We start from the raw sequence: 9,730 nt of genomic DNA on the forward strand, positions 1-9,730 counted from the left end.
GAAGCTCTCTGTGAGTTCGAGGACAGCCTGGTCTACAGAGTGAGTTCCAGGACAGGCTCAGAAGCTACAAAGAGAAACCTTGCTTTGAAAAACCAAACAATAAAATATAATATAATAAAATAAAAGAAAATAAAACTAAAATTATAAAGGGCAGAATTTTTGTGCTTTATTAAGTATATAACCTATGTATGGTGGTTTAAAAGAAAACGGCCCGCCAAAGGGAGTGATACTATTAAGATGTATGGCCTTGTTGGGGGAAGTGTGTTGTGTTGGGGGTGGACTTTGAATTATTTTGCTCAAGCTTCACTCAGTGTGACAGTCAATTTCCTGTTGCCTGCAAGATGCTGGAGTCTCAGCTGCTCCTCCAGCAGCTTGTCTGTCTGCTTGCCTCCTTGCTTCACGTCATAAAGATAATGGGCTGAACTTCTGAAACTGCAAGCTACCACCCCAATTAAATTTTGCCAGTGGTCAAAGTGTCAATTCATAGCAAGAAAAACCGTAAGACAGTGTGTCATAGAACTGTCAGGTGAGCTCCTTGCTCCACAATTTGAAGCTCTGGCATCACAATCTGTAATCTTGACATTAAACTAAAATTATAAAGTTTTCCTAACTTATCCAGACTTTATTTTTGACAACTTAAACCCAGTGACCCTTCAGTGAGTACATGTCAGGTTATAGGCTGTTGATACCTAAGGGAAACAGGACAATTAATAAGACTTCTTTGCAGAACAGGTTTTAAAAGACAGAATTCATCCTAAACTCATTGTAGTATAAGTATCTCACACAAAAAAACTATTATGACATAGGAGAGTTTTAAGACTACTTTGATGGCCTGCTTAACAGAAGAAGGGCTTGAATTTGGACTCAGAATAAATATTGCTTGATGAAGTTCTACAAGAAAGGACAAGAAGTATTCCCTCTTAAGTTCAGCATCTTAAGCAGTCACCGGACATGAAAGATTAGAGTTGTGCTGGTTGACCAAGCACAGATGAATGATGGCTAAGAATGCACACTCTGACTAGGAAAAGCTGGAGGTATTGCCTAGAACCTTGCTTTTATTCTTCAGGTACAAAAGGGTAGCTGTCTTTGTAAATTACTTACCATTTTCATTTTTATTCTTAACGTAATCTTTTCTTGTTCTCTTTCTTTACTGAATATGATGACTCCTTTTCTGTTTTCTTGTTAGAGCATTCTGAGTATAGAGTTTTTAAGGCCATAGGTTAAGCATTATTCAGTGAATATGAAAACATGAAAGCCAGTCACCAAAATCAGCATTTCTTATAAACTTGTAGAAATATAAATGTTTGATTATCATTTACTTTACGGTTAATATCATATATAAGTAAACACATATCATAGTTGTCTTTCCAGAGAAGTTAGGTAAAGAGAAGGACTTTAGAGAGGGAATCATGGATCTTCCTGGGAAGGAGAAATAAAATAGATTGTGGGGGTCTGTGGTGATGGTGGTGATATGGGACAATGGTCTTGTACTTTGTAAAGTTTTGTCACTCATATTTTAATAAAACGTTGATTGGCTAGTAGCCAGGCAGAAAATATATGTGGGGTGATCAGGCAGGTAGTAGAGGTGGGGCGACCAGGAAATAGAGGTGGGACAATGAGAACAGGAGAATTCTGGAAACAGGAAAGCTCAATCTGCAATCGTCACCCAAACACAGAGGAAGCAAAATGAGAACATCTCACTGATAAAAGGTACCAAGACACATGGCTAACACTGACAAGAACTTTGGGTTAAGATGTAAGATATGAGTTAGTAAGAAGCCTGAGTTAATAGAGCAACTTAATGTTGTAGGCCTCTGTGTGTTTCTTTGGGAATAAATTGCTATAGGACTGTGCAGGGCACAAACCTCAGTCAACACAGTAATAAGAAGGAGCAGTGTCCGGAGAAGAAGAGAGGACCAGTGGAGACAATAAAAACAGGTGATAATTTGGGGAATTGTTAGGAAACTTAGTGTGGTGGAAACTTCCTAAAATCAATGATGGAGTCCCTAGTGAAAACTCCTAGCAATGGCAATATGGAGTCTGAACTGGCCATTTTCTGTAGCCAGAGTCAAAGCTTCCAGTGTTGGGACTGAGTTGCATTTTGTTGAGTTGTTGGCTGAAGTGGTCCCTTGGAGATCCCTAAACAATCCAGTCTCTTGCTGGGACAGAAAGCTGCTCTCTGAAAAATGGCAGAGGGACCCCATCGCCCACCCCAACTTCTGCGGAGCTCATTAATTAGAGAGAGGTCAAACTGGTACCTGTATGGAACACACACTCTTCCATTCTAATCTCTTTGGAGTGAGAAGGTACTCCGCAGGCATAGAGAATTCTGGATGCCAAACCAGCCACAAAATCCTTGGCCTACCATCTTTCTCACCTGCAAGATGAGCGGGGCAATGGTGGTGCAGAACTTGTGGGAGTGGCCAATCAATATTTGGTTTAACTTGTGGTCTCCTCCCTGAGAATGGATAGCTTAGAAACCTAGGATAGAACCAAATGTGATTGCCAAAAAAAAGAGAAATGATTCCTAAGGATATTCTGCTATACTCCTTGATTGGTGCCTTGTCCAGTAATCATCACAGAGGCTTCCTGTGGCCACAAACAGGACTAGATACAGAGACTCCCAGTCAGACATTATGTGGAGAGAGTCTAAATTAAATGTCTCCATTGGGTCCCTCGCCTTAGAGATTGGAGACTGCTGAGGAAGAGAGGGAGGAAAGACTGTAAAAGTGAGACCAAATGGTGATGCCAGGAGAACATGTCCCACTGAATCAACTAAGTAGGATGCTCATATAGGTTCACAGAGACTGGAGGGACAAACACAGGCCAGCATGCGTCCGCACCGAGTCTTCAGTCTATGTTAGTCATTTGCTTGGTGTTTCTGTGAGACTCCTAATAGTGAGAGTGGGCTATTTTGCCTGTTCTTGGGATTCTTTTCCTCCCTTTGGTTTGCCTCGTCCAGCTTTGACATAAGGGCTTTTGCTTTCTCTAATTGTATCTCGTTTGTCCTGTTTGGCTGCTGTCTCTTGAAGGCCTCTTTTTTTCTAAAGAGGAAACAGATGGAGGAGGGGGAGTAGATCTGGAGGAGAGGAGAAGAAGCTGGAAGGAGTGGAGGGAGGAGCAACTGTGGTCAGGATAAGTATGTGAAAGCATAATCTGATTTTAATGAATAAACAGATAAAAATATAAATACTGAAACTCCCAACTCTAACCCACTAAATGAGGACTACAGAGATTGGGACTGAGTCGCTGTGCTTTGACAAATCCACCAGATAATTTTAGTGTTAAGCGTGGGAATACTGCTAACAAATGAGGGATAGTGCGATGTTAATATTCACCATCAACCTGATTAGATGCAGAATAACTAGGAAACACAACCTCTGTGCTTGTCGGTGAGGGACTTTCCAGAAAGGTTTTAACTTAGCGGGGACTATAGAGAATGCCATCTCTGGAGCTGAAGTCCCAGACTGAGCGTAGAGAGATTTGGAAAGCAAGCCATGCACCTCCTTCTGTGTCCTGATGGGAGATGAAATGTGACCACTGCCTGATTGTTGCTGGACCCTAATGTCTTCCTTAGGGGAGGGAGTGAAAAGCACAATGTCAACCAACACAGATGCCAGGAATCAGGTAGAAGGCTTAGAGCAGGCCTTATATAAGAGAAACTTATATAGCCTACCAGCACCCAGGTGTTCTGATATGTTGATGGTTGACATTTCATGCTTGCCCCTCATTGGTTAGGTGCAATCAGGACCTCTGAGAGTGTTTATTGCTAGGCACTCAGGAAACACCGCTTGGTTGCTCCTTAGTGGTTAGGCATGGTCAGGACCTCTGACAGCACCAGGCAGACTCCAGGTTGGCTCCTTTTGACTTGGTAGGCCTTAACTTCCTACACCGTATATCCTGCCACTGTACTTTCCCTATGAATTCCATACCATGATGAAATATTTTAGACCGCCCCAAACTGTGGTCTAAAATAAACCCGTTTGCCCTTCAGTTGCCTCCTATTAGGTGTAAGATCACCAGATTGAGAAATACATGTTAGAGCCAATGATTCAAAGTTTAAATGTCAAATCTGCCATTCACTAGATGTGGCCCTTGAGAAGAATCTCCTTAATCTTTCAGAATTCAACTTCCTTATTTTTAAAGGTGTGAAAGACTTTCAAAGATTATGTAAGATAGTCTATGTTACTCAAAATAATAATCTATCCCTAGACATGTTAATACCATTTACAAAATGCAAAACATTCTCAGAAATTTTCTCTGAACATTTTCATAGATAAATGATGTAAATCATGTAAAATCAAATGATTCAGGTCCAATATGTGTATATAATCCAAAGAAAAGTCTGTTTCAGTTTCTATAAATGTCTGTGAAAAACTTGCTCAAATTAGGTTTTAATTTTCTGTGGTGCATTTAAGTACACACTTTTAAACATTATTAACAAGATGATGACATCATCTTTTACAAATGGGCATGGGTATTTCTTAGTCAAAAGTCTTCTCCAGTCAAGTGCTGCACTGCCCACCTATAGCTGCTGTGTGCATATACTCTCTCTCTCTCTCTCTCTCTCTCTCTCTCTCTCTCTCTCTCTCTCTCTCTCTCACACACACACACACACACACACACATTCTCAAGTGAAGTTTATTTCTATTTTATTACAAAAATTATTCTCAACCAAGAAAGCCATGTGTGACCACCCAAAATGCATCCCTAGTGAGCCTTCTGTTTTTTTATGTATTTTCCTCTCTTTGCAGAAAAGGCATTATTGTCATGGAGATGAACAATTTGCAAGGGAAAATGTTGTAGACTGTTATTCCTGAACAAAGCCACAGAATTAGGGAGATTGGGGGAAAATACACATATTCCAAAGAGTTAGTTTACTGTGTTTCAAATACGAGGGCAACAAACACACACTAAATGCTATCTAAACCCAGGTGCCTGGAACAGTGCTGTGTATTTGCTGGTCTTAGTGAAATCCACAATATGCGGACACAGAAGACAGGATCAATGGAATTCACATAATCACCCAGGCACCGCGACTGATATATCCTGTGTTGTATGGATTTTCATAATTCCCCTTAACTTGATATCCACTGACAGAGTGGCTACAAAGGAAGGCAAACTACTTTCTTACCAATGCAGTCATATGCAACACTTACCATTTATAGATTCCTACTTCACTGATAAAAACTGGTTCCACCATTTATCAGTCTCTAAGCCATAGGAAATATAGTTTCTGGATGGATACTGGGACAATATTTATGTGGTCTATTTTATATTTTCATGGGCAGAGATTTTATCAACTATGTTTACATCTGAGCTATCTCTCCTCCTTTCTGGCCTGCCATGCCTGTTCTGATGGTTGTGGTTTGCTGTCCACCATGAAACACCCTGCTAAAGGCACAAAAAGAGCACTAGCAATTGGCACATATAACCCTCCAAATAGCAACAAAAATGTAATTCTGCTCACACCCCAGTGTGATCTTGGCATTTGTGTTTGGGGTTACCGCATGCAGTGGAGGTGTTCTGTAAGGAACTGGACGCAGAAGAAAGCATTTAGAGCAGTGTGTTTATGTGTTCATCATCTGCACACGCAGTGTATATATTCACCTCCACTCGTGATTTAAGCCTAAGAACCAATCACAATGCTCTGTGGGATAAGTGAAAGGGAAGGTAGAACAAGATTCCAGACAAGGTGACCACTGACCATCAATGACTCTGCACAGGAAATCTTTGGGCATAAATGTATGCTACCAAGATATCCCGGCCCAATGGAAAACAAACAAACTTCTTTTTAAGAAATCAAATACCAAAACAAAAAAGTGCTGAGTACATAACTCAGAGGTAGGGTACTCTCGCCTGCATAATGCCCTGGGTTCAGCTCCTAGCATCACAGGGGCATTGTTAATAGACATTAAACCCTTAAGGAAAATGTTATTAATGCTCATAATGTGATGGACCAAGAGTCCCGTAAAAGGAATATGCTAGAAAATTAAGGTTAGATAGAAAAAAACACTGCTTATCACAATAGTAAGACAAATGTGTTAGTCCAAAGATGAGGCCCTGTTGAGAAGTCCAAGTTTTGGACATTTTTTTGAAAAGTAGAATTTCTCTGACTCTTCTCTGTATAGCCTAGGACGTTGAAGCCCCAGAGAACTGAAGTGACAAGCCAAGAAGCATAATGCTAAGCAGTGAGAAATATCTCTCATCCATTTCCTTCAAGAGCACGCTGTCAGGATGCTCACCTGAGACATAAGAAGGCAGAAGAAAATAGATTTCTTTTTTTTTTTTAACCTCTATGCCTCAGATTTGTAGATGGTCGCATAAACAGTCAGGGTAGAATGAGGGGGAAGATGTATACAGAGAACGTGCTCTTAGCAAGCAAACAGATGAAAGCAGACTCACCTGTCTACCAAACACAGGGAGCCAGTTTGGGACTGGCCCACTCTTCTAGGTCTTGCATAGGGTAAATTTCAACACTGGGTACACTCTGAATTCTTACTTCATTTTAACGGGTTTAAAACACAGACTTCTACTGTTACCCACCTGCAGTTTTCTTGGTGTCTTGAAGGGTTTCCAGTTGTTTATTTGATTCAGGAGAATTTCATAAACCTTATCTCCCTCAAATGAATTATTACTTATTTGTCCTCTTGTTTTCCAATGCCTAATGTCACAAATGCCTCTAAAAGATGTCCTGAATTATAACTCTATAATGTTAAATGAAGTAAATTGTAGAATGTCCACTGGAGTACTCAAAGCTGAGTGAATACTTTGTCTTACATGGGAAAACAGTATGAAATTTAAATAGACATATATGATACAGAAGCTGTTTATAATGAGTATGAATTTAATGATATTTTATATATAGATGATGTGCTTTTCCAAACCCTAAAGTTTTCCAAAGTCTTTTGACAATGAAAATTCTTTATATCATATTTAATGAAAAGGCATAAATCTTAAAAATATTTCTGATATTATAACCTTCATAGTATAGGGAAACTTTAACTACTGAGTTTAATTGAAAGGGACAATTGAAACCTAATCTGGAAGTGAATTTCCAACGGTGCTCCTAACTCTGTCAAAGAGGGAATATGTCGCTTGGGCCCATACCAGAAAGCTTGTCTCCCCTCCTCAACAGCTAGAATTTTCTATTTTTAAGCAAATAACACACCAGTAGAGAGAATGAAATTAAACAGGAGCATAATCAAACTCCCATATAAGATATTTACCTCAATAACAGAGAATTACAGCAAAGCATTTAGTGATTTTTATTGAAGAAAGGCAAACACACTTTGCTTTTTAAAAACATGTTTTTGAACTTAAAATTAGCCTTGCCTAATTGCAGCATCTCAATTATTAAAGCGTCTCTTGCTTCCTAATCGCTGTTTTCATTAAGGTCATTCATCTTGCTCTCTGAAGTCAGCTTTTTATTGTATTTGCCCCTTGTTTATTGTCTGGTAGCAATTGACAATAACACCTCAGCTCTCTGAGGCCAGAGACCTAGTTAGTGTTATACATGGGTGTATCCCATGGCCCAGACTAGTGCCTAGAGCCTTGCAGAAGCTTCATTTAATATTTATGAAATTAAGGACTGAGTCCTAAATCAGCTTAAAATATAGAGCCTGGAAGAGGCTTAGGACTCCTGTAATACAGAGGAAATAGAAATCAAACTTTATCTTTAGGAAAAAAAGACAACTTTATTCTTCAGTGAACTCATATTCTTCCTGAAATGGCAATGTGTTTTTATTTTGGATAGTCATCCATGTGACATGTGTATGTATGTGCATGAACTTTGTATGTTTGTCTGTATGTGATATAAGTGCACTGGCATGTGCACGTGTCTGTGCATACACAGGAGTTGAGGATCTCAGGTGTTCCGCTCTCCCACTCTTCAATTTGTTTCCTTGAGACACGATCTCCCACTGAACCTGGAGCTGGGCTGGCGGCCATCGAGCCCTGTGATTCTCCTGCACCCATCCCCAAAGTGCTAGCACTACAGCACAGCCACACCCTACAGTTTTTGTGTGAGCTCTGAGATCTAAGCTCAGTTTCTCATGCCAAGGATCAAAATATGCCACACTGTTGGGAGTGGTAGTTTTAGCTAAAGGCAATTCAGTGCAGACACAGGAAAAGCTCTCTGCATTCCCTCCATTTACCTTAAGGGCAAAAAAAAAAATGTTGACAGAAGGAATCTTGTCTTCTTGCTGTCCAGAAAGACAAACATTGATCACAGAAGGCTGCTTCCAGCACATCCGGACTGTAGAAGGCATCAGGCATGTCTGAATAACACACTTGAGCAATTAGCCCTTTGTGCTGTGTACCTGATCTCCTACATCATGCCAGCTCTTACGACTCAAGACTTTTCTCGTTTTTAAATCCCCCCCAGAATGTATTGTTCTTTGTCAAAGATGCTGTGTGTAAGTTGTCATTCAAATCATATATTTGACAGGCACTCGTATTTCCACAAGCTTTTCCTATGTGAGCATGAAATATATGCAAGTTTATTTTCTGCTATTATTCTACTTTTGGTACAGGAAGTCTCAAGTAAAAACCATATATAGGTCAGAGGGAAAAATTACTTTTCTCTTTCTACAAAGTCTCCTAGATCAGAGACATAAGAGGCCAAATTTTTCTATTGTATTAATACTTTATGCCACTGACTATTTTCTGGAGCTTCTTTGAGTCATAGGTTCCACTGGGAAGCAAAACAAGCTTCTGAGTACATTTAGCATAATGTACGGAGATTACCTATTTCAAAGCCTGACACATAATTAGGGTTCGATGTGGGTAGCTATTATCATTAAGCTCTCTATCAAAATTGCCATGACAAACAGATGGAAAGGTATTTTTCATCATTAGCTCAAAAGTGGTAAAAACCTATGAAACTTGTGAAGTTTTATTGGAATTTAGCAACATTTTATTTCTTCTAATATTACTGACCTGGTTAGTTTCATCGTTAATTTGACAAACCTGGCAAGAAGGAATCTCAGCTGAAGAATTGCCTTAATTAGGTTTTGCCGTGGCCATGTTTGGGAGATAGTTTCTTGAATGCTACATAATCTAGCAGGGTCTGGCACATTCTGGGCTGTGCCATCCTTAGGCACCTAGGCTTGGGATGTGAAGGAGGCAGAGCAAGCCAGGAAGCTGGGTTCCTTCGTGGTTTCTCTGTGTGTTCCTGTCTCTGGTTTATAGCCTTTGTTTCCCTCAAGGATGTGCTACATCCTGTAGCACCATATTTTATCAAAGCAGCAGACAAACAAATGAGATCAGGGATCAAGCTTCTCAAAGCTTCAGCAATTGTTCAAAATTTTGTGGTGTTTTCATATTTGTGTGCCGTTATACTTTGCCTATATTCACCATCTCACTGGTCACCTTCCTTTCTGTTCTGATTTTGGTTTTCTCTCTCTCTCTCTCTCTCTCTCTCTCTCTCTCTCTCTCTCTCTCTCTCCATGTGTATGTCCCCCCACCCATTATTACCATCCATTAAGATCGGAGTCACAGAACTTGAAAGACCATTCAATGGTTACAAGCATTTACTGCTTTTCTAGATGATCTGAGTTCAGATTCTGGCAACCATATCAGAGATCCACAAACACATGTAATTCCACCTCCAGGTGTTACCATTCCCTCTCTTCCCTCTGTTGGCACACACACACACATGAAACTAATAGAATTTTTAAATCTTTTGAAAAAGAAATCTAGATACATATACAATAGATATACTTGGACA

The sequence above is a fragment of the Microtus pennsylvanicus genome, chromosome 16 (assembly GCF_037038515.1).
Source record: "Microtus pennsylvanicus isolate mMicPen1 chromosome 16, mMicPen1.hap1, whole genome shotgun sequence".
In the NCBI taxonomy this organism is placed as follows: domain Eukaryota; kingdom Metazoa; phylum Chordata; class Mammalia; order Rodentia; family Cricetidae; genus Microtus; species Microtus pennsylvanicus.